General features: G+C 49.7%; 28 non-coding genes across 28 annotated transcripts; 18 read left to right on the top strand and 10 right to left on the bottom strand.

Annotated features, from left to right (window-relative positions):
• Positions 1-2,444: 2,444 nt before the first annotated feature.
• On the bottom strand, positions 2,445-2,517 carry Trnav-uac (transfer RNA valine (anticodon UAC)). Its single transcript has one exon. It is a non-coding gene; the product is annotated as a tRNA-Val (tRNA).
• A 235-nt stretch (positions 2,518-2,752) lies between these two features.
• Trnap-cgg (transfer RNA proline (anticodon CGG)) lies at positions 2,753-2,824 on the top strand. Its single transcript has one exon. It is a non-coding gene; the product is annotated as a tRNA-Pro (tRNA).
• A 1,654-nt stretch (positions 2,825-4,478) lies between these two features.
• Positions 4,479-4,550, top strand: Trnap-ugg (transfer RNA proline (anticodon UGG)). Its single transcript has one exon. It is a non-coding gene; the product is annotated as a tRNA-Pro (tRNA).
• A 601-nt stretch (positions 4,551-5,151) lies between these two features.
• On the bottom strand, positions 5,152-5,224 carry Trnav-uac (transfer RNA valine (anticodon UAC)). Its single transcript has one exon. It is a non-coding gene; the product is annotated as a tRNA-Val (tRNA).
• A 235-nt stretch (positions 5,225-5,459) lies between these two features.
• Trnap-cgg (transfer RNA proline (anticodon CGG)) lies at positions 5,460-5,531 on the top strand. The gene has a single exon. It is a non-coding gene; the product is annotated as a tRNA-Pro (tRNA).
• Positions 5,532-7,185: 1,654 nt separating this feature from the next.
• On the top strand, positions 7,186-7,257 carry Trnap-ugg (transfer RNA proline (anticodon UGG)). The gene has a single exon. It is a non-coding gene; the product is annotated as a tRNA-Pro (tRNA).
• Positions 7,258-7,858: 601 nt separating this feature from the next.
• Positions 7,859-7,931, bottom strand: Trnav-uac (transfer RNA valine (anticodon UAC)). Its single transcript has one exon. It is a non-coding gene; the product is annotated as a tRNA-Val (tRNA).
• Positions 7,932-8,166: 235 nt separating this feature from the next.
• Positions 8,167-8,238, top strand: Trnap-cgg (transfer RNA proline (anticodon CGG)). Its single transcript has one exon. It is a non-coding gene; the product is annotated as a tRNA-Pro (tRNA).
• A 1,652-nt stretch (positions 8,239-9,890) lies between these two features.
• On the top strand, positions 9,891-9,962 carry Trnap-ugg (transfer RNA proline (anticodon UGG)). Its single transcript has one exon. It is a non-coding gene; the product is annotated as a tRNA-Pro (tRNA).
• Positions 9,963-10,563: 601 nt separating this feature from the next.
• On the bottom strand, positions 10,564-10,636 carry Trnav-uac (transfer RNA valine (anticodon UAC)). The gene has a single exon. It is a non-coding gene; the product is annotated as a tRNA-Val (tRNA).
• Positions 10,637-10,871: 235 nt separating this feature from the next.
• Trnap-cgg (transfer RNA proline (anticodon CGG)) lies at positions 10,872-10,943 on the top strand. The gene has a single exon. It is a non-coding gene; the product is annotated as a tRNA-Pro (tRNA).
• Positions 10,944-12,597: 1,654 nt separating this feature from the next.
• On the top strand, positions 12,598-12,669 carry Trnap-ugg (transfer RNA proline (anticodon UGG)). The gene has a single exon. It is a non-coding gene; the product is annotated as a tRNA-Pro (tRNA).
• Positions 12,670-13,270: 601 nt separating this feature from the next.
• On the bottom strand, positions 13,271-13,343 carry Trnav-uac (transfer RNA valine (anticodon UAC)). Its single transcript has one exon. It is a non-coding gene; the product is annotated as a tRNA-Val (tRNA).
• A 235-nt stretch (positions 13,344-13,578) lies between these two features.
• On the top strand, positions 13,579-13,650 carry Trnap-cgg (transfer RNA proline (anticodon CGG)). The gene has a single exon. It is a non-coding gene; the product is annotated as a tRNA-Pro (tRNA).
• A 2,317-nt stretch (positions 13,651-15,967) lies between these two features.
• Trnav-uac (transfer RNA valine (anticodon UAC)) lies at positions 15,968-16,040 on the bottom strand. The gene has a single exon. It is a non-coding gene; the product is annotated as a tRNA-Val (tRNA).
• Positions 16,041-16,275: 235 nt separating this feature from the next.
• Positions 16,276-16,347, top strand: Trnap-cgg (transfer RNA proline (anticodon CGG)). The gene has a single exon. It is a non-coding gene; the product is annotated as a tRNA-Pro (tRNA).
• A 1,644-nt stretch (positions 16,348-17,991) lies between these two features.
• Trnap-ugg (transfer RNA proline (anticodon UGG)) lies at positions 17,992-18,063 on the top strand. The gene has a single exon. It is a non-coding gene; the product is annotated as a tRNA-Pro (tRNA).
• A 601-nt stretch (positions 18,064-18,664) lies between these two features.
• On the bottom strand, positions 18,665-18,737 carry Trnav-uac (transfer RNA valine (anticodon UAC)). Its single transcript has one exon. It is a non-coding gene; the product is annotated as a tRNA-Val (tRNA).
• A 235-nt stretch (positions 18,738-18,972) lies between these two features.
• On the top strand, positions 18,973-19,044 carry Trnap-cgg (transfer RNA proline (anticodon CGG)). The gene has a single exon. It is a non-coding gene; the product is annotated as a tRNA-Pro (tRNA).
• Positions 19,045-20,697: 1,653 nt separating this feature from the next.
• Positions 20,698-20,769, top strand: Trnap-ugg (transfer RNA proline (anticodon UGG)). The gene has a single exon. It is a non-coding gene; the product is annotated as a tRNA-Pro (tRNA).
• Positions 20,770-21,370: 601 nt separating this feature from the next.
• On the bottom strand, positions 21,371-21,443 carry Trnav-uac (transfer RNA valine (anticodon UAC)). The gene has a single exon. It is a non-coding gene; the product is annotated as a tRNA-Val (tRNA).
• Positions 21,444-21,660: 217 nt separating this feature from the next.
• On the top strand, positions 21,661-21,732 carry Trnap-cgg (transfer RNA proline (anticodon CGG)). The gene has a single exon. It is a non-coding gene; the product is annotated as a tRNA-Pro (tRNA).
• Positions 21,733-23,377: 1,645 nt separating this feature from the next.
• Trnap-ugg (transfer RNA proline (anticodon UGG)) lies at positions 23,378-23,449 on the top strand. The gene has a single exon. It is a non-coding gene; the product is annotated as a tRNA-Pro (tRNA).
• Positions 23,450-24,050: 601 nt separating this feature from the next.
• On the bottom strand, positions 24,051-24,123 carry Trnav-uac (transfer RNA valine (anticodon UAC)). The gene has a single exon. It is a non-coding gene; the product is annotated as a tRNA-Val (tRNA).
• Positions 24,124-24,358: 235 nt separating this feature from the next.
• Trnap-cgg (transfer RNA proline (anticodon CGG)) lies at positions 24,359-24,430 on the top strand. Its single transcript has one exon. It is a non-coding gene; the product is annotated as a tRNA-Pro (tRNA).
• Positions 24,431-26,076: 1,646 nt separating this feature from the next.
• On the top strand, positions 26,077-26,148 carry Trnap-ugg (transfer RNA proline (anticodon UGG)). The gene has a single exon. It is a non-coding gene; the product is annotated as a tRNA-Pro (tRNA).
• Positions 26,149-26,749: 601 nt separating this feature from the next.
• Trnav-uac (transfer RNA valine (anticodon UAC)) lies at positions 26,750-26,822 on the bottom strand. Its single transcript has one exon. It is a non-coding gene; the product is annotated as a tRNA-Val (tRNA).
• A 235-nt stretch (positions 26,823-27,057) lies between these two features.
• Trnap-cgg (transfer RNA proline (anticodon CGG)) lies at positions 27,058-27,129 on the top strand. Its single transcript has one exon. It is a non-coding gene; the product is annotated as a tRNA-Pro (tRNA).
• The last annotated feature ends 284 nt before the right edge of the window (positions 27,130-27,413 follow it).

Below are 27,413 nucleotides of genomic sequence, written 5' to 3'. Positions count from 1 at the left end.
CTGCAGCACTTGAACCAGCTTTACATGGTCTACGGCAGCGATTAACTGGTATCTCCTTGCGGGACGTGACCTTTTGTTGTGGTGCATTCGCCGATGACGTGGTGTTCCTGGCCAGATCAGAGGATGAAATGCATATGGCGCTACAGTGGCTACGCCAGTACGGGGCGATCGCTGGGAGCGTCATCAACGTGAAGAAGACAAAATACATGGATGTCGGAGGGGGGATTTCCCACACAACGGCGGTGCCCTTTGACAAGGTGCCCGTACTCAAGTGTTTAGGAGTGCAATTTTATAGCAATGTCCGCCGCACGGCGGCGGCTACGTACCGCCGGCTCCTACACCAGACACGTGCTCTGCTGCAGGACAACAAACTGCGTCGCTTGGATATGCTCCTCAGAACACGTTATGTCAACACCTATCATGTCTCAAAACTGAACTATTTTGCGCATATCCTTCCCTTGACAGCTACGATGGCCGACAGATTTCAAGCAGCATATGGACATTTCGTAAGCACCGGTCTGGTTTTTAAAGTCCGATACGCCACCCTGACACTGCCGCAGCGGGCGGGCGGTATCGGTTTAATTCACGTATATAACCGTGCGCGATCGCTTTATCTCAACACTATGCGTCGCACGTGGACCTCTGCCCACGCCACTCTGACGGGCACCCTGATAGCGGAAGTGGCACCACACTCTCTGCATCCCCCGGTTTCTGTAGGACACATTTCACCGGCACTCACCCACATCAGAGACTTCTTTATTGACTTCAGCTACTTACGTTCAGAACTTCCGACGACACGGAAGCCCAGTACAAAAGACTATTATCGCCTCTATCAGCAGCGGCAACCTGTAAGTACGGTCACCCACAGACACCCTGAAGTTGCCTGGAACACGGTGTGGCGAGCGGTACACACGCCTTTTCTACCTACGACGGTGCGTTCATTGTGGTACGTAGTTGTGAATGGGAAGTTCGCTACTCGTCAGAGGTTACATTCCATACATCTGACGGACGACCCCTTGTGTCCGACATGCTCGGTCGCTGACTCGGATGCACACCGTCTGACGTGTGCCGCGACCAGCGAGTGCTGGCTACTGACGCAGCGCATGCTGGCATTACTCTTGCGGCGATTGCCGGAGTCTATCTCCCCTGATGACGTATTGCGCCCCGACGTCGTATACTTTCCATCAACCAGAACGAACGCCGTTAACTGGCTAAAAGGCATGGCCGTTCACTACATATTTTGCGATGCTCCCAAAGGCACACTCGACTTTTGGTCCCTATTGATGACGACACATGCAGCTTTCAGCCGCCACCCGAAGTACAGAACTCGTTTCGCAAATTATTTAGGTTCATTATTTGCGGATCCTCCTGCTCACTGGGGCGTTCCGGGTATGAGACGCTGAAAATGAAGACGATTCCTGGAGCATATTGATCCTCTACGGACGGAATAGGGGGGAACCCCTCCCAACAGACGAGAAGACGACTCGGACGCTCGGCTACGGCAGTTGTAGGATCTTTCTTTGTAATGAAACAAAATAAATCTATAATACAAAAAAATGTTGTAAAAATGAAAGAAATAAATACATAAAAAGAACAACATCGACAAACCAACTCCATCCTCTTCCTGACCCTTCGATCCTCGAACTCGAACACGTTGCTTGGGCATGGCGGCGGGATGGCCAGGCTTCGGGTGTCGACCCCTGCCCTACCCGTCGTTCTGCTCCTGCAGCGGTTCATTAGGGAAAAAAAAAAAAAAAAAAAAAAAAAAAAAAAAAAAAAAAAAAAGGGTTATGATTCCTGCTTTGGGTGCAGGAGGTCCCGGGTTCAAATCCCGGACGAGCCCTGCCATTTTGACCGTGATGAAGAGTAGGTGGAACTCAGCCCCGGTTGCAGCTCCTCAATGAAGAGTTGACGCCTGTTATAGCACGTGGATATAACAAGAATGCGGCACCAGTAAAGTACGTAGGTGGAATTCGGTAGAAAGGCAGACGGTAATTTTGCATGCAACGGAAAACAAGGTTGTCTTTGCGGGATATGTGCACCGTGAGTGGAGATTCAGCTTAATTGTGCGACAGTCTACCCTCATCTTACTAGCGACGGCAACAACCAAGGGGTGGCATGTAAGATTGAGCGTGGCTAAGAGTTTCTCATTATTAGTTTGCATCACACTTTGACAGAGCTGTGACAAGGCGAGTAGGGTGAGCTCAGGAAAGCCAGTAGCAAGCGCACTTGAAGTAGCCCTGAAGAACCGGATTATAAATTTTGCCTGCCATAATGGAGCTAGGGGCGTTCTCAGTTACCAAATACCGGTGCAATAAGAGAGCAACAGTATTTGACAGTAAAATGACGCCCTATCCGTCTAGCATACAACATTGCTTGTCTCTGCATACGCGGACGTGAGGTCATCTCGGAAATGAAATCCGAAATGTAGATTAAAATTGTTGTATTCCCGCCCGGGATCGAACCGGGGACCTTCTGCGTGTAAAGCAGACGTGATAACCGCTACACCACGGAAACAACGGTCATTTTCATGTACCACCCGGAGACTCGTAATAGCAACAGTTTCTCTTCTGTGTTAGCAAGGGCATCGGCTACGAGCTCCCTCCGATTCGTGAAGTTCCTGTAGTAAAAGACGTCGATGGAAACAATCTAACCGCGACAGACAGGGAGAACGCTGGCTGAGCTGCAGCCCTACATGGTGAGGCCATCAAAGGTGGCGTCATTCACATGCAGTGCGTTTTCGGAACGAATAGGCTCGTTGGTCTAGGGGTATGATTCCTGCTTCGGGTGCAGGAGGTCCCGGGTTCAAATCCCGGACGAGCCCTTGCGTTTTGTACAACGGTGTGGTAACAAATCGCATGGCGGCGGCTGTTTCGCGCATTTCCAGGCCTCCAAGTCAGCGCTAAAATCCGACAACCAGTTCTGAAACCGTTTCATGTTTCATTTGAGCCATGTGCACCCTGCTGATGGAACGTTTGCAGTTGATTTAAATGAACACAGTAGAGATCGTAGCAAGTGTCTTGCTGAGTGCGACGAAAACGGGTTTCCGCCCGCAATCGAGCCGGGGACCTTCTGCGTGTTCGGCACGGCGCCTGGGCTCGGCGGCAGCTGCTGCTCTTTCCTTCCTTACGAGATACCGTCGATTCGCGCAGTCGTTATTGCAAAAGATGTCACCAAAGGCAATCCCTTCGTTAGCGGCACTTTGCCTGGGCTCGGCGGCAGCTCTACATGGGGGCACCAGCAGCCCAGCCAGGCCGCCGCCGGCACCGGTGCGCCACAGCGCAAGGAGCCAGCGGCCGCCCTGCAATGCCCCTGTCGTTGCATATTCCACCCGCCTCATATCCTCTCCATGTCTGACTCACTACCCAAAATGACACTGCAGTCGACGTGCGTATTACTATCGCTTTTGGAAGAACCAAGGCGCAGTATTCTAGTGTCGAACCGGTACTGCAAATTGGGATTAAGCAAAAATTTATTGTGTGGTCGAGCGACAGCCTCGGCTCGCTCTTCCTACATGATCGCTTCTTGTGCGGAATAATTCCTAGCTCGCCGATGGCTTCAGAGTTGGTCTTCTCGAAGTTTTGCTTTCGCACTGCATTCCGCAATCTTTTCGTTATGAGTGGTGTGCTTCGGTTACCCGACTTTCTTGTGTTTAGTGCGTTTGGCATCTCTTAACCCTTAGCCACCGCTTGCCGAAATTTCCACACTATCATCTGTCGACCTGCAGAGCTCGATGAAGGCCTCGCGGCCGTTCCTGAGCTCGTGGAACGGTCGAATCTGTAGTTGTTTCCAGATCTCTCCCACACAACGGCCTCCCAGAAGCTTGGATTACAGAAGTACGCCACTACTCCCAGCCGGAGATTCACGATTGAAAGCAGAATGACATGAGCTACACGCAGCTCCGAAATTTTTTTTTTTTTTTTTTTTTTTGTGTCTGACCTACTTTGAAAGACTTTGTAGTCGACTTACTTACTACTATCGCTGTTGGAAACCAGGTGATAACCGCACAGTATTTTAGAGACGATCAGGTAATGAAAATTTAGAATAAGTAAAACAGTATCAAAAGAAGTTGTGTGGTGGAGCAGCACATGCAATTCACGCTTCCTAGATAATCGTTACTGCATAGAATAATTTTTTTGTCTGCGGCGTCTTCAGTATCCGTCTTCTGGAAGTTTTGCTTGCAGTATATTGTGCAATCTTTTCGTTATGAGTTGGTGCTTGGTTTCCCGATGTTCTTTTGTTTAGTGCATTCGCCTTCTCTTAACCCTGAGAAACCACATACCGAAACTGAGGCACTGCCGGCTGTTCATAAGCAGTGCTCGATGAAGTTATTTCGCTTTTTATTCGTTGCCTTTAATATTCTTCTCATCAGTGGTGAGTGCTGCCTGCAGAAAGCGTTTATCTTGCGAATTCGCGTGAAAGTTTGTGTTCCCTGTGAGGCCCACTACTTGGGATTAACTTGACTGCTCCAGCCAGGTGGCTCGTTGGTCTAGGGGTATGATTCCTGCTTTGGGTGCAGGAGGTCCCGGGTTCAAATCCCGGACGAGCCCTGCCATTTTGACCGTGCTGAAGAGTAGGTGGAACTCAGCCCCGGTTGCAGCTCCTCAATGAAGAGTTGACGCCTGTTATAGCACGTGGATATAACAAGAATGCGGCACCAGTAAAGTACGTAGGTGGAATTCGGTAGAAAGGCAGACGGTAATTTTGCATGCAACGGAAAACAAGGTTGTCTTTGCGGGATATGTGCACCGTGAGTGGAGATTCAGCTTAATTGTGCGACAGTCTACCCTCATCTTACTAGCGACGGCAACAACCAAGGGGTGGCATGTAAGATTGAGCGTGGCTAAGAGTTTCTCATTATTAGTTTGCATCACACTTTGACAGAGCTGTGACAAGGCGAGTAGGGTGAGCTCAGGAAAGCCAGTAGCAAGCGCACTTGAAGTAGCCCTGAAGAACCGGATTATAAATTTTGCCTGCCATAATGGAGCTAGGGGCGTTCTCAGTTACCAAATACCGGTGCAATAAGAGAGCAACAGTATTTGACAGTAAAATGACGCCCTATCCGTCTAGCATACAACATTGCTTGTCTCTGCATACGCGGACGTGAGGTCATCTCGGAAATGAAATCCGAAATGTAGATTAAAATTGTTGTGTTCCCGCCCGGGATCGAACCGGGGACCTTCTGCGTGTAAAGCAGACGTGATAACCGCTACACCACGGAAACAACGGTCATTTTCATGTACCACCCGGAGACTCGTAATAGCAACAGTTTCTCTTCTGTGTTAGCAAGGGCATCGGCTACGAGCTCCCTCCGATTCGTGAAGTTCCTGTAGTAAAAGACGTCGATGGAAACAATCTAACCGCGACAGACAGGGAGAACGCTGGCTGAGCTGCAGCCCTACATGGTGAGGCCATCAAAGGTGGCGTCATTCACATGCAGTGCGTTTTCGGAACGAATAGGCTCGTTGGTCTAGGGGTATGATTCCTGCTTCGGGTGCAGGAGGTCCCGGGTTCAAATCCCGGACGAGCCCTTGCGTTTTGTACAACGGTGTGGTAACAAATCGCATGGCGGCGGCTGTTTCGCGCATTTCCAGGCCTCCAAGTCAGCGCTAAAATCCGACAACCAGTTCTGAAACCGTTTCATGTTTCATTTGAGCCATGTGCACCCTGCTGATGGAACGTTTGCAGTTGATTTAAATGAACACAGTAGAGATCGTAGCAAGTGTCTTGCTGAGTGCGACGAAAACGGGTTTCCGCCCGCAATCGAGCCGGGGACCTTCTGCGTGTTCGGCACGGCGCCTGGGCTCGGCGGCAGCTGCTGCTCTTTCCTTCCTTACGAGATACCGTCGATTCGCGCAGTCGTTATTGCAAAAGATGTCACCAAAGGCAATCGCTTCGTTAGCGGCACTTTGCCTGGGCTCGGCGGCAGCTCTACATGGAGGCACCAGCAGCCCAGCCAGGCCGCCGCCGGCACCGGTGCGCCACAGCGCAAGGAGCCGGCGGCCGCCCTGCAATGCCCCTGTCGTTGCATATTCCACCCGCCTCATATCCTCTCCATGTCTGACTCACTACCCCAAATGACACTGCAGTCGACGTGCTTATTACTATCGCTTTTGGAAGAACCAAGGCGCAGTATTCTAGTGTCGAACCGGTACTGCAAATTGGGATTAAGCAAAAATTTATTGTGTGGTCGAGCGACAGCCTCGGCTCGCTCTTCCTACATGATCGCTTCTTGTGCGGAATAATTCCTAGCTCGCCGATGGCTTCAGAGTTGGTCTTCTCGAAGTTTTGCTTTCGCACTGCATTCCGCAATCTTTTCGTTATGAGTTGTGTGCTTCGGTTACCCGACTTTCTTGTGTTTAGTGCGTTTGGCATCTCTTAACCCTTAGCCACCGCTTGCCGAAATTTCCACACTATCATCTGTCGACCTGCAGAGCTCGATGAAGGCCTCGCGGCCGTTCCTGAGCTCGTGGAACGGTCGAATCTGTAGTTGTTTCCAGATCTCTCCCACACAACGGCCTCCCAGAAGCTTGGATTACAGAAGTACGCCACTACTCCCAGCCGGAGATTCACGATTGAAAGCAGAATGACATGAGCTACACGCAGCTCCGAAATTTTTTTTTTTTTTTTTTTTTTTGTGTCTGACCTACTTTGAAAGACTTTGTAGTCGACTTACTTACTACTATCGCTGTTGGAAACCAGGTGATAACCGCACAGTATTTTAGAGACGATCAGGTAATGAAAATTTAGAATAAGTAAAACAGTATCAAAAGAAGTTGTGTGGTGGAGCAGCACATGCAATTCACGCTTCCTAGATAATCGTTACTGCATAGAATAATTCTTTTGTCTGCGGCGTCTTCAGTATCCGTCTTCTGGAAGTTTTGCTTGCAGTATATTGTGCAATCTTTTCGTTATGAGTTGGTGCTTGGTTTCCCGATGTTCTTTTGTTTAGTGCATTCGCCTTCTCTTAACCCTGAGAAACCACATACCGAAACTGAGGCACTGCCGGCTGTTCATAAGCAGTGCTCGATGAAGTTATTTCGCTTTTTATTCGTTGCCTTTAATATTCTTCTCATCAGTGGTGAGTGCTGCCTGCAGAAAGCGTTTATCTTGCGAATTCGCGTGAAAGTTTGTGTTCCCTGTGAGGCCCACTACTTGGGATTAACTTGACTGCTCCAGCCAGGTGGCTCGTTGGTCTAGGGGTATGATTCCTGCTTTGGGTGCAGGAGGTCCCGGGTTCAAATCCCGGACGAGCCCTGCCATTTTGACCGTGCTGAAGAGTAGGTGGAACTCAGCCCCGGTTGCAGCTCCTCAATGAAGAGTTGACGCCTGTTATAGCACGTGGATATAACAAGAATGCGGCACCAGTAAAGTACGTAGGTGGAATTCGGTAGAAAGGCAGACGGTAATTTTGCATGCAACGGAAAACAAGGTTGTCTTTGCGGGATATGTGCACCGTGAGTGGAGATTCAGCTTAATTGTGCGACAGTCTACCCTCATCTTACTAGCGACGGCAACAACCAAGGGGTGGCATGTAAGATTGAGCGTGGCTAAGAGTTTCTCATTATTAGTTTGCATCACACTTTGACAGAGCTGTGACAAGGCGAGTAGGGTGAGCTCAGGAAAGCCAGTAGCAAGCGCACTTGAAGTAGCCCTGAAGAACCGGATTATAAATTTTGCCTGCCATAATGGAGCTAGGGGCGTTCTCAGTTACCAAATACCGGTGCAATAAGAGAGCAACAGTATTTGACAGTAAAATGACGCCCTATCCGTCTAGCATACAACATTGCTTGTCTCTGCATACGCGGACGTGAGGTCATCTCGGAAATGAAATCCGAAATGTAGATTAAAATTGTTGTGTTCCCGCCCGGGATCGAACCGGGGACCTTCTGCGTGTAAAGCAGACGTGATAACCGCTACACCACGGAAACAACGGTCATTTTCATGTACCACCCGGAGACTCGTAATAGCAACAGTTTCTCTTCTGTGTTAGCAAGGGCATCGGCTACGAGCTCCCTCCGATTCGTGAAGTTCCTGTAGTAAAAGACGTCGATGGAAACAATCTAACCGCGACAGACAGGGAGAACGCTGGCTGAGCTGCAGCCCTACATGGTGAGGCCATCAAAGGTGGCGTCATTCACATGCAGTGCGTTTTCGGAACGAATAGGCTCGTTGGTCTAGGGGTATGATTCCTGCTTCGGGTGCAGGAGGTCCCGGGTTCAAATCCCGGACGAGCCCTTGCGTTTTGTACAACGGTGTGGTAACAAATCGCATGGCGGCGGCTGTTTCGCGCATTTCCAGGCCTCCAAGTCAGCGCTAAAATCCGACAACCAGTTCTGAAACCGTTTCATGTTTCATTTGAGCCATGTGCACCCTGCTGATGGAACGTTTGAAGTTAATTTAAATGAACACAGTAGAGATCGTAGCAAGTGTCTTGCTGAGTGCGACGAAAACGGGTTTCCGCCCGCAATCGAGCCGGGGACCTTCTGCGTGTTCGGCACGGCGCCTGGGCTCGGCGGCAGCTGCTGCTCTTTCCTTCCTTACGAGATACCGTCGATTCGCGCAGTCGTTATTGCAAAAGATGTCACCAAAGGCAATCGCTTCGTTAGCGGCACTTTGCCTGGGCTCGGCGGCAGCTCTACATGGAGGCACCAGCAGCCCAGCCAGGCCGCCGCCGGCACCGGTGCGCCACAGCGCAAGGAGCCGGCGGCCGCCCTGCAATGCCCCTGTCGTTGCATATTCCACCCGCCCCATATCCTCTCCATGTCTGACTCACTACCCCAAATGACACTGCAGTCGACGTGCTTATTACTATCGGTTTTGGAAGAACCAAGGCGCAGTATTCTAGTGTCGAAGCGGTACTGCAAATTGGGATTAAGCAAAAATTTATTGTGTGGTCGAGCGACAGCCTCGGCTCGCTCTTCCTACATGATCGCTTCTTGTGCGGAATAATTCCTAGCTCGCCGATGGCTTCAGAGTTGGTCTTCTCGAAGTTTTGCTTTCGCAATGCATTCCGCAATCTTTTCGTTATGAGTGGTGTGCTTCGGTTAGACGACTTTCTTGTGTTTAGTGCGTTTGGCTTCTCTTAACCCTTAGCCACCGCTTGCCGAAATTTCCACACTATCATCTGTCGATCTGCAGAGCTCGATGAAGGCATCGCGGCCGTTCCTTAGCTCTTGGAACGGTCGAATCTGTAGTTGTTTCCAGATCTCTCCCACACAACGGCCTCCCAGAAGCTTGGATTACAGAAGTGCGCCACTACTCCCAGCCGGAGATTCACGATTGAAAGCAGAATGACATGAGCTACACGCAGCTCCGAATTTTTTTTTTTTTTTTTTTTTTGTGTCTGACCTACTTTGAAAGACTTTGTAGTCGACTTACTTACTACTATCGCTGTTGGAAACCAGGTGATAACCGCACAGTATTTTAGAGACGATCAGGTAATGAAAATTTAGAATAAGTAAAACAGTATCAAAAGAAGTTGTGTGGTGGAGCAGCACATGCAATTCACGCTTCCTAGATAATCGTTACTGCATAGAATAATTCTTTTGTCTGCGGCGTCTTCAGTATCCGTCTTCTGGAAGTTTTGCTTGCAGTATATTGTGCAATCTTTTCGTTATGAGTTGGTGCTTGGTTTCCCGATGTTCTTTTGTTTAGTGCATTCGCCTTCTCTTAACCCTGAGAAACCACATACCGAAACTGAGGCACTGCCGGCTGTTCATAAGCAGTGCTCGATGAAGTTATTTCGCTTTTTATTCGTTGCCTTTAATATTCTTCTCATCAGTGGTGAGTGCTGCCTGCAGAAAGCGTTTATCTTGCGAATTCGCGTGAAAGTTTGTGTTCCCTGTGAGGCCCACTACTTGGGATTAACTTGACTGCTCCAGCCAGGTGGCTCGTTGGTCTAGGGGTATGATTCCTGCTTTGGGTGCAGGAGGTCCCGGGTTCAAATCCCGGACGAGCCCTGCCATTTTGACCGTGCTGAAGAGTAGGTGGAACTCAGCCCCGGTTGCAGCTCCTCAATGAAGAGTTGACGCCTGTTATAGCACGTGGATATAACAAGAATGCGGCACCAGTAAAGTACGTAGGTGGAATTCGGTAGAAAGGCAGACGGTAATTTTGCATGCAACGGAAAACAAGGTTGTCTTTGCGGGATATGTGCACCGTGAGTGGAGATTCAGCTTAATTGTGCGACAGTCTACCCTCATCTTACTAGCGACGGCAACAACCAAGGGGTGGCATGTAAGATTGAGCGTGGCTAAGAGTTTCTCATTATTAGTTTGCATCACACTTTGACAGAGCTGTGACAAGGCGAGTAGGGTGAGCTCAGGAAAGCCAGTAGCAAGCGCACTTGAAGTAGCCCTGAAGAACCGGATTATAAATTTTGCCTGCCATAATGGAGCTAGGGGCGTTCTCAGTTACCAAATACCGGTGCAATAAGAGAGCAACAGTATTTGACAGTAAAATGACGCCCTATCCGTCTAGCATACAACATTGCTTGTCTCTGCATACGCGGACGTGAGGTCATCTCGGAAATGAAATCCGAAATGTAGATTAAAATTGTTGTGTTCCCGCCCGGGATCGAACCGGGGACCTTCTGCGTGTAAAGCAGACGTGATAACCGCTACACCACGGAAACAACGGTCATTTTCATGTACCACCCGGAGACTCGTAATAGCAACAGTTTCTCTTCTGTGTTAGCAAGGGCATCGGCTACGAGCTCCCTCCGATTCGTGAAGTTCCTGTAGTAAAAGACGTCGATGGAAACAATCTAACCGCGACAGACAGGGAGAACGCTGGCTGAGCTGCAGCCCTACATGGTGAGGCCATCAAAGGTGGCGTCATTCACATGCAGTGCGTTTTCGGAACGAATAGGCTCGTTGGTCTAGGGGTATGATTCCTGCTTCGGGTGCAGGAGGTCCCGGGTTCAAATCCCGGACGAGCCCTTGCGTTTTGTACAACGGTGTGGTAACAAATCGCATGGCGGCGGCTGTTTCGCGCATTTCCAGGCCTCCAAGTCAGCGCTAAAATCCGACAACCAGTTCTGAAACCGTTTCATGTTTCATTTGAGCCATGTGCACCCTGCTGATGGAACGTTTGCAGTTGATTTAAATGAACACAGTAGAGATCGTAGCAAGTGTCTTGCTGAGTGCGACGAAAACGGGTTTCCGCCCGCAATCGAGCCGGGGACCTTCTGCGTGTTCGGCACGGCGCCTGGGCTCGGCGGCAGCTGCTGCTCTTTCCTTCCTTACGAGATACCGTCGATTCGCGCAGTCGTTATTGCAAAAGATGTCACCAAAGGCAATCGCTTCGTTAGCGGCACTTTGCCTGGGCTCGGCGGCAGCTCTACATGGAGGCACCAGCAGCCCAGCCAGGCCGCCGCCGGCACCGGTGCGCCACAGCGCAAGGAGCCGGCGGCCGCCCTGCAATGCCCCTGTCGTTGCATATTCCACCCGCCTCATATCCTCTCCATGTCTGACTCACTACCCCAAATGACACTGCAGTCGACGTGCTTATTACTATCGCTTTTGGAAGAACCAAGGCGCAGTATTCTAGTGTCGAACCGGTACTGCAAATTGGGATTAAGCAAAAATTTATTGTGTGGTCGAGCGACAGCCTCGGCTCGCTCTTCCTACATGATCGCTTCTTGTGCGGAATAATTCCTAGCTCGCCGATGGCTTCAGAGTTGGTCTTCTCGAAGTTTTGCTTTCGCACTGCATTCCGCAATCTTTTCGTTATGAGTTGTGTGCTTCGGTTACCCGACTTTCTTGTGTTTAGTGCGTTTGGCATCTCTTAACCCTTAGCCACCGCTTGCCGAAATTTCCACACTATCATCTGTCGACCTGCAGAGCTCGATGAAGGCCTCGCGGCCGTTCCTGAGCTCGTGGAACGGTCGAATCTGTAGTTGTTTCCAGATCTCTCCCACACAACGGCCTCCCAGAAGCTTGGATTACAGAAGTACGCCACTACTCCCAGCCGGAGATTCACGATTGAAAGCAGAATGACATGAGCTACACGCAGCTCCGAAATTTTTTTTTTTTTTTTTTTTTTTGTGTCTGACCTACTTTGAAAGACTTTGTAGTCGACTTACTTACTACTATCGCTGTTGGAAACCAGGTGATAACCGCACAGTATTTTAGAGACGATCAGGTAATGAAAATTTAGAATAAGTAAAACAGTATCAAAAGAAGTTGTGTGGTGGAGCAGCACATGCAATTCACGCTTCCTAGATAATCGTTACTGCATAGAATAATTCTTTTGTCTGCGGCGTCTTCAGTATCCGTCTTCTGGAAGTTTTGCTTGCAGTATATTGTGCAATCTTTTCGTTATGAGTTGGTGCTTGGTTTCCCGATGTTCTTTTGTTTAGTGCATTCGCCTTCTCTTAACCCTGAGAAACCACATACCGAAACTGAGGCACTGCCGGCTGTTCATAAGCAGTGCTCGATGAAGTTATTTCGCTTTTTATTCGTTGCCTTTAATATTCTTCTCATCAGTGGTGAGTGCTGCCTGCAGAAAGCGTTTATCTTGCGAATTCGCGTGAAAGTTTGTGTTCCCTGTGAGGCCCACTACTTGGGATTAACTTGACTGCTCCAGCCAGGTGGCTCGTTGGTCTAGGGGTATGATTCCTGCTTTGGGTGCAGGAGGTCCCGGGTTCAAATCCCGGACGAGCCCTGCCATTTTGACCGTGCTGAAGAGTAGGTGGAACTCAGCCCCGGTTGCAGCTCCTCAATGAAGAGTTGACGCCTGTTATAGCACGTGGATATAACAAGAATGCGGCACCAGTAAAGTACGTAGGTGGAATTCGGTAGAAAGGCAGACGGTAATTTTGCATGCAACGGAAAACAAGGTTGTCTTTGCGGGATATGTGCACCGTGAGTGGAGATTCAGCTTAATTGTGCGACAGTCTACCCTCATCTTACTAGCGACGGCAACAACCAAGGGGTGGCATGTAAGATTGAGCGTGGCTAAGAGTTTCTCATTATTAGTTTGCATCACACTTTGACAGAGCTGTGACAAGGCGAGTAGGGTGAGCTCAGGAAAGCCAGTAGCAAGCGCACTTGAAGTAGCCCTGAAGAACCGGATTATAAATTTTGCCTGCCATAATGGAGCTAGGGGCGTTCTCAGTTACCAAATACCGGTGCAATAAGAGAGCAACAGTATTTGACAGTAAAATGACGCCCTATCCGTCTAGCATACAACATTGCTTGTCTCTGCATACGCGGACGTGAGGTCATCTCGGAAATGAAATCCGAAATGTAGATTAAAATTGTTGTGTTCCCGCCCGGGATCGAACCGGGGACCTTCTGCGTGTAAAGCAGACGTGATAACCGCTACACCACGGAAACAACGGTCATTTTCATGTACCACCCGGAGACTCGTAATAGCAACAGTTTCTCTTCTGTGTTAGCAAGGGCATCGGCTACGAGCTCCCTCCGATTCGTGAAGTTCCTGTAGTAAAAGACGTCGATGGAAACAATCTAACCGCGACAGACAGGGAGAACGCTGGCTGAGCTGCAGCCCTACATGGTGAGGCCATCAAAGGTGGCGTCATTCACATGCAGTGCGTTTTCGGAACGAATAGGCTCGTTGGTCTAGGGGTATGATTCCTGCTTCGGGTGCAGGAGGTCCCGGGTTCAAATCCCGGACGAGCCCTTGCGTTTTGTACAACGGTGTGGTAACAAATCGCATGGCGGCGGCTGTTTCGCGCATTTCCAGGCCTCCAAGTCAGCGCTAAAATCCGACAACCAGTTCTGAAACCGTTTCATGTTTCATTTGAGCCATGTGCACCCTGCTGATGGAACGTTTGAAGTTGATTTAAATGGTCACAGTAGAGATCGTAGCAAGTGTCTTGCTGAGTGCGACGAAAACGGGTTTCCGCCCGCAATCGAGCCGGGGACCTTCTGCGTGTTCGGCACGGCGCCTGGGCTCGGCGGCAGCTGCTGCTCTTTCCTTCCTTACGAGATACCGTCGATTCGCGCAGTCGTTATTGCAAAAGATGTCACCAAAGGCAATCGCTTCGTTAGCGGCACTTTGCCTGGGCTCGGCGGCAGCTCTACATGGAGGCACCAGCAGCCCAGCCAGGCCGCCGCCGGCACCGGTGCGCCACAGCGCAAGGAGCCGGCGGCCGCCCTGCAATGCCCCTGTCGTTGCATATTCCACCCGCCTCATATCCTCTCCATGTCTGACTCACTACCCCAAATGACACTGCAGTCGACGTGCTTATTACTATCGCTTTTGGAAGAACCAAGGCGCAGTATTCTAGTGTCGAAGCGGTACTGCAAATTGGGATTAAGCAAAAATTTATTGTGTGGTCGAGCGACAGCCTCGGCTCGCTCTTCCTACATGATCGCTTCTTGTGCGGAATAATTCCTAGCTCGCCGATGGCTTCAGAGTTGGTCTTCTCGAAGTTTTGCTTTCGCAATGCATTCCGCAATCTTTTCGTTATGAGTGGTGTGCTTCGGTTACCCGACTTTCTTGTGTTTAGTGCGTTTGGCTTCTCTTAACCCTTAGCCACCGCTTGCCGAAATTTCCACACTATCATCTGTCGACCTGCAGAGCTCGATGAAGGCCTCGCGGCCGTTCCTGAGCTCGTGGAACGGTCGAATCTGTAGTTGTTTCCAGATCTCTCCCACACAACGGCCTCCCAGAAGCTTGGATTACAGAAGTGCGCCACTACTCCCAGCCGGAGATTCACGATTGAAAGCAGAATGACATGAGCTACACGCAGCTCCGAATTTTTTTTTTTTTTGTGTCTGACCTACTTTGAAAGACTTTGTAGTCGACTTACTTACTACTATCGCTGTTGGAAACCAGGTGATAACCGCACAGTATTTTAGAGACGATCAGGTAATGAAAATTTAGAATAAGTAAAACAGTATCAAAAGAAGTTGTGTGGTGGAGCAGCACATGCAATTCACGCTTCCTAGATAATCGTTACTGCATAGAATAATTCTTTTGTCTGCGGCGTCTTCAGTATCCGTCTTCTGGAAGTTTTGCTTGCAGTATATTGTGCAATCTTTTCGTTATGAGTTGGTGCTTGGTTTCCCGATGTTCTTTTGTTTAGTGCATTCGCCTTCTCTTAACCCTGAGAAAGCACATACCGAAACTGAGGCACTGCCGGCTGTTCATAAGCAGTGCTCGATGAAGTTATTTCGCTTTTTATTCGTTGCCTTTAATATTCTTCTCATCAGTGGTGAGTGCTGCCTGCAGAAAGCGTTTATCTTGCGAATTCGCGTGAAAGTTTGTGTTCCCTGTGAGGCCCACTACTTGGGATTAACTTGACTGCTCCAGCCAGGTGGCTCGTTGGTCTAGGGGTATGATTCCTGCTTTGGGTGCAGGAGGTCCCGATTTCAAATCCCGGACGAGCCCTGCCATTTTGACCGTGCTGAAGAGTAGGTGGAACTCAGCCCCGGTTGCAGCTCCTCAATGAAGAGTTGACGCCTGTTATAGCACGTGGATATAACAAGAATGCGGCACCAGTAAAGTACGTAGGTGGAATTCGGTAGAAAGGCAGACGGTAATTTTGCATGCAACGGAAAACAAGGTTGTCTTTGCGGGATATGTGCACCGTGAGTGGAGATTCAGCTTAATTGTGCGACAGTCTACCCTCATCTTACTAGCGACGGCAACAACCAAGGGGTGGCATGTAAGATTGAGCGTGGCTAAGAGTTTCTCATTATTAGTTTGCATCACACTTTGACAGAGCTGTGACAAGGCGAGTAGGGTGAGCTCAGGAAAGCCAGTAGCAAGCGCACTTGAAGTAGCCCTGAAGAACCGGATTATAAATTTTGCCTGCCATAATGGAGCTAGGGGCGTTCTCAGTTACCAAATACCGGTGCAATAAGAGAGCAACAGTATTTGACAGTAAAATGACGCCCTATCCGTCTAGCATACAACATTGCTTGTCTCTGCATACGCGGACGTGAGGTCATCTCGGAAATGAAATCCGAAATGTAGATTAAAATTGTTGTGTTCCCGCCCGGGATCGAACCGGGGACCTTCTGCGTGTAAAGCAGACGTGATAACCGCTACACCACGGAAACAACGGTCATTTTCATGTACCACCCGGAGACTCGTAATAGCAACAGTTTCTCTTCTGTGTTAGCAAGGGCATCGGCTACGAGCTCCCTCCGATTCGTGAAGTTCCTGTAGTAAAAGACGTCGATGGAAACAATCTAACCGCGACAGACAGGGAGAACGCTGGCTGAGCTGCAGCCCTACATGGTGAGGCCATCAAAGGTGGCGTCATTCACATGCAGTGCGTTTTCGGAACGAATAGGCTCGTTGGTCTAGGGGTATGATTCCTGCTTCGGGTGCAGGAGGTCCCGGGTTCAAATCCCGGACGAGCCCTTGCGTTTTGTACAACGGTGTGGTAACAAATCGCATGGCGGCGGCTGTTTCGCGCATTTCCAGGCCTCCAAGTCAGCGCTAAAATCCGACAACCAGTTCTGAAACCGTTTCATGTTTCATTTGAGCCATGTGCACCCTGCTGATGGAACGTTTGAAGTTGATTTAAATGAACACAGTAGAGATCGTAGCAAGTGTCTTGCTGAGTGCGACGAAAACGGGTTTCCGCCCGCAATCGAGCCGGGGACCTTCTGCGTGTTCGGCACGGCGCCTGGGCTCGGCGGCAGCTGCTGCTCTTTCCTTCCTTACGAGATACCGTCGATTCGCGCAGTCGTTATTGCAAAAGATGTCACCAAAGGCAATCGCTTCGTTAGCGGCACTTTGCCTGGGCTCGGCGGCAGCTCTACATGGAGGCACCAGCAGCCCAGCCAGGCCGCCGCCGGCACCGGTGCGCCACAGCGCAAGGAGCCGGCGGCCGCCCTGCAATGCCCCTGTCGTTGCATATTCCACCCGCCTCATATCCTCTCCATGTCTGACTCACTACCCCAAATGACACTGCAGTCGACGTGCTTATTACTATCGCTTTTGGAAGAACCAAGGCGCAGTATTCTAGTGTCGAAGCGGTACTGCAAATTGGGATTAAGCAAAAATTTATTGTGTGGTCGAGCGACAGCCTCGGCTCGCTCTTCCTACATGATCGCTTCTTGTGCGGAATAATTCCTAGCTCGCCGATGGCTTCAGAGTTGGTCTTCTCGAAGTTTTGCTTTCGCAATGCATTCCGCAATCTTTTCGTTATGAGTGGTGTGCTTCGGTTACCCGACTTTCTTGTGTTTAGTGCGTTTGGCTTCTCTTAACCCTTAGCCACCGCTTGCCGAAATTTCCACACTATCATCTGTCGACCTGCAGAGCTCGATGAAGGCCTCGCGGCCGTTCCTGAGCTCGTGGAACGGTCGAATCTGTAGTTGTTTCCAGATCTCTCCCACACAACGGCCTCCCAGAAGCTTGGATTACAGAAGTGCGCCACTACTCCCAGCCGGAGATTCACGATTGAAAGCAGAATGACATGAGCTACACGCAGCTCCGAATTTTTTTTTTTTTTGTGTCTGACCTACTTTGAAAGACTTTGTAGTCGACTTACTTACTACTATCGCTGTTGGAAACCAGGTGATAACCGCACAGTATTTTAGAGACGATCAGGTAATGAAAATTTAGAATAAGTAAAACAGTATCAAAAGAAGTTGTGTGGTGGAGCAGCACATGCAATTCACGCTTCCTAGATAATCGTTACTGCATAGAATAATTCTTTTGTCTGCGGCGTCTTCAGTATCCGTCTTCTGGAAGTTTTGCTTGCAGTATATTGTGCAATCTTTTCGTTATGAGTTGGTGCTTGGTTTCCCGATGTTCTTTTGTTTAGTGCATTCGCCTTCTCTTAACCCTGAGAAAGCACATACCGAAACTGAGGCACTGCCGGCTGTTCATAAGCAGTGCTCGATGAAGTTATTTCGCTTTTTATTCGTTGCCTTTAATATTCTTCTCATCAGTGGTGAGTGCTGCCTGCAGAAAGCGTTTATCTTGCGAATTCGCGTGAAAGTTTGTGTTCCCTGTGAGGCCCACTACTTGGGATTAACTTGACTGCTCCAGCCAGGTGGCTCGTTGGTCTAGGGGTATGATTCCTGCTTTGGGTGCAGGAGGTCCCGGGTTCAAATCCCGGACGAGCCCTGCCATTTTGACCGTGCTGAAGAGTAGGTGGAACTCAGCCCCGGTTGCAGCTCCTCAATGAAGAGTTGACGCCTGTTATAGCACGTGGATATAACAAGAATGCGGCACCAGTAAAGTACGTAGGTGGAATTCGGTAGAAAGGCAGACGGTAATTTTGCATGCAACGGAAAACAAGGTTGTCTTTGCGGGATATGTGCACCGTGAGTGGAGATTCAGCTTAATTGTGCGACAGTCTACCCTCATCTTACTAGCGACGGCAACAACCAAGGGGTGGCATGTAAGATTGAGCGTGGCTAAGAGTTTCTCATTATTAGTTTGCATCACACTTTGACAGAGCTGTGACAAGGCGAGTAGGGTGAGCTCAGGAAAGCCAGTAGCAAGCGCACTTGAAGTAGCCCTGAAGAACCGGATTATAAATTTTGCCTGCCATAATGGAGCTAGGGGCGTTCTCAGTTACCAAATACCGGTGCAATAAGAGAGCAACAGTATTTGACAGTAAAATGACGCCCTATCCGTCTAGCATACAACATTGCTTGTCTCTGCATACGCGGACGTGAGGTCATCTCGGAAATGAAATCCGAAATGTAGATTAAAATTGTTGTGTTCCCGCCCGGGATCGAACCGGGGACCTTCTGCGTGTAAAGCAGACGTGATAACCGCTACACCACGGAAACAACGGTCATTTTCATGTACCACCCGGAGACTCGTAATAGCAACAGTTTCTCTTCTGTGTTAGCAAGGGCATCGGCTACGAGCTCCCTCCGATTCGTGAAGTTCCTGTAGTAAAAGACGTCGATGGAAACAATCTAACCGCGACAGACAGGGAGAACGCTGGCTGAGCTGCAGCCCTACATGGTGAGGCCATCAAAGGTGGCGTCATTCACATGCAGTGCGTTTTCGGAACGAATAGGCTCGTTGGTCTAGGGGTATGATTCCTGCTTCGGGTGCAGGAGGTCCCGGGTTCAAATCCCGGACGAGCCCTTGCGTTTTGTACAACGGTGTGGTAACAAATCGCATGGCGGCGGCTGTTTCGCGCATTTCCAGGCCTCCAAGTCAGCGCTAAAATCCGACAACCAGTTCTGAAACCGTTTCATGTTTCATTTGAGCCATGTGCACCCTGCTGATGGAACGTTTGAAGTTGATTTAAATGAACACAGTAGAGATCGTAGCAAGTGTCTTGCTGAGTGCGACGAAAACGGGTTTCCGCCCGCAATCGAGCCGGGGACCTTCTGCGTGTTCGGCACGGCGCCTGGGCTCGGCGGCAGCTGCTGCTCTTTCCTTCCTTACGAGATACCGTCGATTCGCGCAGTCGTTATTGCAAAAGATGTCACCAAAGGCAATCGCTTCGTTAGCGGCACTTTGCCTGGGCTCGGCGGCAGCTCTACATGGAGGCACCAGCAGCCCAGCCAGGCCGCCGCCGGCACCGGTGCGCCACAGCGCAAGGAGCCGGCGGCCGCCCTGCAATGCCCCTGTCGTTGCATATTCCACCCGCCTCATATCCTCTCCATGTCTGACTCACTACCCCAAATGACACTGCAGTCGACGTGCTTATTACTATCGCTTTTGGAAGAACCAAGGCGCAGTATTCTAGTGTCGAACCGGTACTGCAAATTGGGATTAAGCAAAAATTTATTGTGTGGTCGAGCGACAGCCTCGGCTCGCTCTTCCTACATGATCGCTTCTTGTGCGGAATAATTCCTAGCTCGCCGATGGCTTCAGAGTTGGTCTTCTCGAAGTTTTGCTTTCGCAATGCATTCCGCAATCTTTTCGTTATGAGTGGTGTGCTTCGGTTACCCGACTTTCTTGTGTTTAGTGCGTTTGGCTTCTCTTAACCCTTAGCCACCGCTTGCCGAAATTTCCACACTATCATCTGTCGACCTGCAGAGCTCGATGAAGGCCTCGCGGCCGTTCCTGAGCTCGTGGAACGGTCGAATCTGTAGTTGTTTCCAGATCTCTCCCACACAACGGCCTCCCAGAAGCTTGGATTACAGAAGTACGCCACTACTCCCAGCCGGAGATTCACGATTGAAAGCAGAATGACATGAGCTACACGCAGCTCCGAAATTTTTTTTTTTTTTTTTTTTTTGTGTCTGACCTACTTTGAAAGACTTTGTAGTCGACTTACTTACTACTATCGCTGTTGGAAACCAGGTGATAACCGCACAGTATTTTAGAGACGATCAGGTAATGAAAATTTAGAATAAGTAAAACAGTATCAAAAGAAGTTGTGTGGTGGAGCAGCACATGCAATTCACGCTTCCTAGATAATCGTTACTGCATAGAATAATTCTTTTGTCTGCGGCGTCTTCAGTATCCGTCTTCTGGAAGTTTTGCTTGCAGTATATTGTGCAGTCTTTTCGTTATGAGTTGGTGCTTGGTTTCCCGATGTTCTTTTGTTTAGTGCATTCGCCTTCTCTTAACCCTGAGAAACCACATACCGAAACTGAGGCACTGCCGGCTGTTCATAAGCAGTGCTCGATGAAGTTATTTCGCTTTTTATTCGTTGCCTTTAATATTCTTCTCATCAGTGGTGAGTGCTGCCTGCAGAAAGCGTTTATCTTGCGAATTCGCGTGAAAGTTTGTGTTCCCTGTGAGGCCCACTACTTGGGATTAACTTGACTGCTCCAGCCAGGTGGCTCGTTGGTCTAGGGGTATGATTCCTGCTTTGGGTGCAGGAGGTCCCGGGTTCAAATCCCGGACGAGCCCTGCCATTTTGACCGTGCTGAAGAGTAGGTGGAACTCAGCCCCGGTTGCAGCTCCTCAATGAAGAGTTGACGCCTGTTATAGCACGTGGATATAACAAGAATGCGGCACCAGTAAAGTACGTAGGTGGAATTCGGTAGAAAGGCAGACGGTAATTTTGCATGCAACGGAAAACAAGGTTGTCTTTGCGGGATATGTGCACCGTGAGTGGAGATTCAGCTTAATTGTGCGACAGTCTACCCTCATCTTACTAGCGACGGACACAACCAAGGGGTGGCATGTAAGATTGAGCGTGGCTAAGAGTTTCTCATTATTAGTTAGCATCACACTTTGACAGAGCTGTGACAAGGCGAGTAGGGTGAGCTCAGGAAAGCCAGTAGCAAGCGCACTTGAAGTAGCCCTGAAGAACCGGATTATAAATTTTGCCAGCCATAATGGAGCTAGGGGCGTTCTCAGTTACCAAATACCGGTGCAATAAGAGAGCTACAGTATTTGACAGTAAAATGACGCCCTATCCGTCTAGCATACAACATTGCTTGTCTCTGCATACGCGGACGTGAGGTCATCTCGGAAATGAAATCCGAAATATAGATTAAAATTGTTGTGTTCCCGCCCGGCATCGAACCGGGGACCTTCTGCGAGTAAAGCAGACGTGATAACCGCTACACCACGGAAACGACGGTTCTTTTCATGTACCACCCGGAGACTCGTAATAGCAACAGTTTTTCTTCTGTGTTAGCAAGGGCATCGGCTACGAGCTCCCTCCGATTCGTGAAGTTCCTGCAGTAAAAGACGTCGATGAAAACAATCCAACCGCGACAGACAGGGAGAACGCTGGCTGAGCTGCAGCCCTACATGGTGAGACCATCAAAGGTGGCGTTTTCGGGACGAATAGGCTCGTTGGTCTAGGGGTATGATTCCTGCTTCGGGTGCAGGAGGTCCCGGGTTCAAATCCCGGACGAGCCCTTGCGTTTTGTACAACGGTGTGGTAACAAATCGCATGGCGGCGGCTGTTTCGCGCATTTCCAGGCCTCCAAGTCAGCGCTAAAATCCGACAACCAGTTCTGAAACCGTTTCATGTTTCATTTGAGCCATGTGCACCCTGCTGATGGAACGTTTGAAGTTGATTTAAATGGTCACAGTAGAGATCGTAGCAAGTGTCTTGCTGAGTGCGACGAAAACGGGTTTCCGCCCGCAATCGAGCCGGGGACCTTCTGCGTGTTCGGCACGGCGCCTGGGCTCGGCGGCAGCTGCTGCTCTTTCCTTCCTTACGAGATACCGTCGATTCGCGCAGTCGTTATTGCAAATGATGTCACCAAAGGCAATCGCTTCGTTAGCGGCACTTTGCCTGGGCTCGGCGGCAGCTCTACATGGAGGCACCAGCAGCCCAGCCAGGCCGCCGCCGGCACCGGTGCGCCACAGCGCAACGAGCCGGCGGCCGCCCTGCAATGCCCCTGTCGTTGCATATTCCACCCGCCCCATATCCTCTCCATGTCTGACTCACTACCCCAAATGACACTGCACTCGACGTGCTTATTACTATCGCTTTTGGAAGAACCAAGGCGCAGTATTCTAGTGTCGAACCGGTACTGCAAATTGGGATTAAGCAAAAATTTATTGTGTGGTCGAGCGACAGCCTCGGCTCGCTCTTCCTACATGATCGCTTCTTGTGCGGAATAATTCCTAGCTCGCCGATGGCTTCAGAGTTGGTCTTCTCGAAGTTTTGCTTTCGCACTGCATTCCGCAATCTTTTCGTTATGAGTTGTGTGCTTTGGTTTCCCGACTTTCTTGTGTTTAGTGTGTTTGGCTTCTCTTAACCCTTAGCCACCACTTGCCGAAATTTCCACACTATCATCTGTCGATCTGCAGAGCTCGATGAAGGCATCGCGGCCGTTCCTGAGCTCGTGGAACGGTCGAATCTGTAGTTGTTTCCAGATCTCTCCCACACAACGGCCTCCCAGAAGCTTGGATTACAGAAGTACGCCACTACTCCCAGCCGGAGATTCACGATTGAAAGCAGAATGACATGAGCTACACGCAGCTCCGATTTTTTTTTTTTTTTTGTGTCTGACCTACTTTGAAAGACTTTGTAGTCGATTTACTTACTACTATCGCTGTTGGAAACCAGGTGATAACCGCACAGTATTTTAGAGACGATCAGGTAATGAAAATTTAGAATAAGTAAAACAGTATCAAAAGAAGTTGTGTGGTGGAGCAGCACATGCAATTCACGCTTCCTAGATAATCGTTACTGCATAGAATAATTCTTTTGTCTGCGGCGTCTTCAGTATCCGTCTTCTGGAAATTTTGCTTGCAGTATATTTTGCAATATTTTGGTTATGAGTTGGTGCTTGGTTTCCCGATGTTCTTTTGTTTAGTGCATTCGCCTCCTCTTAACCCTGAGAAACCACATACCGAAACTGAGGCACTGCCGGCTGTTCATAAGCAGTGCTCGATGAAGTTATTTCGCTTTTTATTCGTTGCCCTTAATATTCTTCTCAACAGTGGTGAGTGCTGCCTGCAGAAAGCGTTTATCTTGCGAATTCGCGTGAAAGTTTGTGTTCCCTGTGAGGCCCACTACTTGGGATTAACTTGACTGCTCCAGCCAGGTGGCTCGTTGGTCTAGGGGTATGATTCCTGCTTTGGGTGCAGGAGGTCCCGGGTTCAAATCCCGGACGAGCCCTGCCATTTTGACCGTGCTGAAGCGTAGGTGGAACTCAGCCCCGGTTGCAGCTCCTCAATGAAGAGTAGATGCCTGTTATATCACGTGGATATAACAAGAATGCGGCACCAGTAAAGTACGTAGGTGGAATTCGGTAGAAAGGCAGACGGTAATTTTGCATGCAACGGAAAACAAGGTTGTCTTTGCGGGATATGTGCACCGTGAGTGGAGATTCAGCTTAATTGTGCGACAGTCTACCCTCATCTTACTAGCGACGGCAACAACCAAGGGGTGGCATGTAAGATTGAGCGTGGCTAAGAGTTTCTCATTATTAGTTAGCATCACACTTTGACAGAGCTGTGACAAGGCGAGTAGGGTGAGCTCAGGAAAGCCAGTAGCAAGCGCACTTGAAGTAGCCCTGAAGAACGGGATTATAAATTTTGCCAGCCATAATGGAGCTAGGGGCGTTCTCAGTTACCAAATACCGGTGCAATAAGAGAGCAACAGTATTTGACAGTAAAATGACGCCCTATCCGTCTAGCATACAACATTGCTTGTCTCTGCATACGCGGACGTGAGGTCATCTCGGAAATGAAATCCGAAATATAGATTAAAATTGTTGTGTTCCCGCCCGGGATCGAACCGGGGACCTTCTGCGTGTAAAGCAGACGTGATAACCGCTACACCACGGAAACGACGGTTCTTTTCATGTACCACCCGGAGACTCGTAATAGCAATAGTTTTTCTTCTGTGTTAGCAAGGGCATCGGCTACGAGCTCCCTGCGATTCGTGAAGTTCCTGCAGTAAAAGACGTCGATGAAAACAATCCAACCGCGACAGACAGGGAGAACGCTGGCTGAGCTGCAGCCCTACATGGTGAGACCATCAAAGGTGGCGTCATTCACATGCAGTGCGTTTTCGGAACGAATAGGCTCGTTGGTCTAGGGGTATGATTCCTGCTTCGGGTGCAGGAGGTCCCGGGTTCAAAGCCCGGACGAGCCCTTGCGTTTTGTACAACGGTGTGGTAACAAATCGCATGGCGGCGGCTGTTTCGCGCATTTCCAGGCCTCCAAGTCAGCGCTAAAATCCGACAACCAGTTCTGAAACCGTTTCATGTTTCATTTGAGCCATGTGCACCCTGCTGATGGAACGTTTGAAGTTGATTTAAATGGTCACAGTAGAGATCGTAGCAAGTGTCTTGCTGAGTGCGACGAAAACGGGTTTCCGCCCGCAATCGAGCCGGGGACCTTCTGCGTGTTCGGCACGGCGCCTGGGCTCGGCGGCAGCTGCTGCTCTTTCCTTCCTTACGAGATACCGTCGATTCGCGCAGTCGTTATTGCAAAAGATGTCACCAAAGGCAATCGCTTCGTTAGCGGCACTTTGCCTGGGCTCGGCGGCAGCTCTACATGGAGGCACCAGCAGCCCAGCCAGGCCGCCGCCGGCACCGGTGTGCCACAGCGCAAGGAGCCGGCGGCCGCCCTGCAATGCCCCTGTCGTTGCATATTCCACCCGCCCCATATCCTCTCCATGTCTGACTCACTACCCCAAATGACACTGCAGTCGACGTGCTTATTACTATCGCTTTTGGAAGAACCAAGGCGCAGTATTCTAGTGTCGAACCGGTACTGCAAATTGGGATTAAGCAAAAATTTATTGTGTGGTCGAGCGACAGCCTCGGCTCGCTCTTCCTACATGATTGCTTCTTGTGCGGAATAATTCCTAGCTCGCCGATGGCTTCAGAGTTGGTCTTCTCGAAGTTTTGCTTTCGCACTGCATTCCGCAATCTTTTCGTTATGAGTTGTGTGCTTCGGTTTCCCGACTTTCTTGTGTTTAGTGTGTTTGGCTTCTTTTAACCCTCAGCCACCGCTTGCCGAAATTTCCACACTATCATCTGTCGATCTGCAGAGCTCGATGAAGGCATCGCGGCCGTTCCTGAGCTCGTGGAACGGTCGAATCTGTAGTTGTTTCCAGATCTCTCCCACACAACGGCCTCCCAGAAGCTTGGATTACAGAAGTACGCCACTACTCCCAGCCGGAGATTCACGATTGAAAGCAGAATGACATGAGCTACACGCAGCTCCGATTTTTTTTTTTTTTTTTGTGTCCTCCCTACTTTGAAAGACTTTGTAGTCGATTTACTTACTACTATCGCTGTTGGAAACCAGGTGATAACCGCACAGTATTTTAGAGACGATCAGGTAATGAAAATTTAGAATAAGTAAAACAGTATCAAAAGAAGTTGTGTGGTGGAGCAGCACATGCAATTCACGCTTCCTAGATAATCGTTACTGCATAGAATAATTCTTTTGTCTGCGGCGTCTTCAGTATCCGTCTTCTGGAAATTTTGCTTGCAGTATATTTTGCAATCTTTTCGTTATGAGTTGGTGCTTGGTTTCCCGATGTTCTTTTGTTTAGTGCATTCGCCTCCTCTTAACCCTGAGAAACCACATACCGAAACTGAGGCACTGCCGGCTGTTCATAAGCAGTGCTCGATGAAGTTATTTCGCTTTTTATTCGTTGCCCTTAATATTCTTCTCAACAGTGGTGAGTGCTGCCTGCAGAAAGCGTTTATCTTGCGAATTCGCGTGAAAGTTTGTGTTCCCTGTGAGGCCCACTACTTGGGATTAACTTGACTGCTCCAGCCAGGTGGCTCGTTGGTCTAGGGGTATGATTCCTGCTTTGGGTGCAGGAGGTCCCGTGTTCAAATCCCGGACGAGCCCTGCCATTTTGACCGTGCTGAAGCGTAGGTGGAACTCAGCCCCGGTTGCAGCTCCTCAATGAAGAGTAGATGCCTGTTATATCACGTGGATATAACAAGAATGCGGCACCAGTAAAGTACGTAGGTGGAATTCGGTAGAAAGGCAGACGGTAATTTTGCATGCAACGGAAAACAAGGTTGTCTTTGCGGGATATGTGCACCGTGAGTGGAGATTCAGCTTAATTGTGCGACAGTCTACCCTCATCTTACTAGCGACGGCAACAACCAAGGGGTGGCATGTAAGATTGAGCGTGGCTAAGAGTTTCTCATTATTAGTTAGCATCACACTTTGACAGAGCTGTGACAAGGCGAGTAGGGTGAGCTCAGGAAAGCCAGTAGCAAGCGCACTTGAAGTAGCCCTGAAGAACCGGATTATAAATTTTGCCAGCCATAATGGAGCTAGGGGCGTTCTCAGTTACCAAATACCGGTGCAATAAAAGAGCAACAGTATTTGACAGTAAAATGACGCCCTATCCGTCTAGCATACAACATTGCTTGTCTCTGCATACGCGGACGTGAGGTCATCTCGGAAATGAAATCCGAAATATAGATTAAAATTGTTGTGTTCCCGCCCGGGATCGAACCGGGGACCTTCTGCGTGTAAAGCAGACGTGATAACCGCTACACCACGGAAACGACGGTTCTTTTCATGTACCACCCGGAGACTCGTTATAGCAACAGTTTTTCTTCTGTGTTAGCAAGGGCATCGGCTACGAGCTCCCTGCGATTCGTGAAGTTCCTGCAGTAAAAGACGTCGATGAAAACAATCCAACCGCGACAGACAGGGAGAACGCTGGCTGAGCTGCAGCCCTACATGGTGAGACCATCAAAGGTGGCGTCATTCACATGCAGTGCGTTTTCGGAACGAATAGGCTCGTTGGTCTAGGGGTATGATTCCTGCTTCGGGTGCAGGAGGTCCCGGGTTCAAATCCCGGACGAGCCCTTGCGTTTTGTACAACGGTGTGGTAACAAATCGCATGGCGGCGGCTGTTTCGCGCATTTCCAGGCCTCCAAGTCAGCGCTAAAATCCGACAACCAGTTCTGAAACCGTTTCATGTTTCATTTGAGCCATGTGCACCCTGCTGATGGAACGTTTGAAGTTGATTTAAATGGTCACAGTAGAGATCGTAGCAAGTGTCTTGCTGAGTGCGACGAAAACGGGTTTCCGCCCGCAATCGAGCCGGGGACCTTCTGCGTGTTCGGCACGGCGCCTGGGCTCGGCGGCAG

This window comes from Schistocerca serialis, chromosome 2, assembly GCF_023864345.2.
Source record: "Schistocerca serialis cubense isolate TAMUIC-IGC-003099 chromosome 2, iqSchSeri2.2, whole genome shotgun sequence".
NCBI classification, from domain to species: domain Eukaryota; kingdom Metazoa; phylum Arthropoda; class Insecta; order Orthoptera; family Acrididae; genus Schistocerca; species Schistocerca serialis.
Note: the sequence above shows the minus strand (reverse complement) of the source record. Positions and strands in the feature narration are given on the sequence as shown.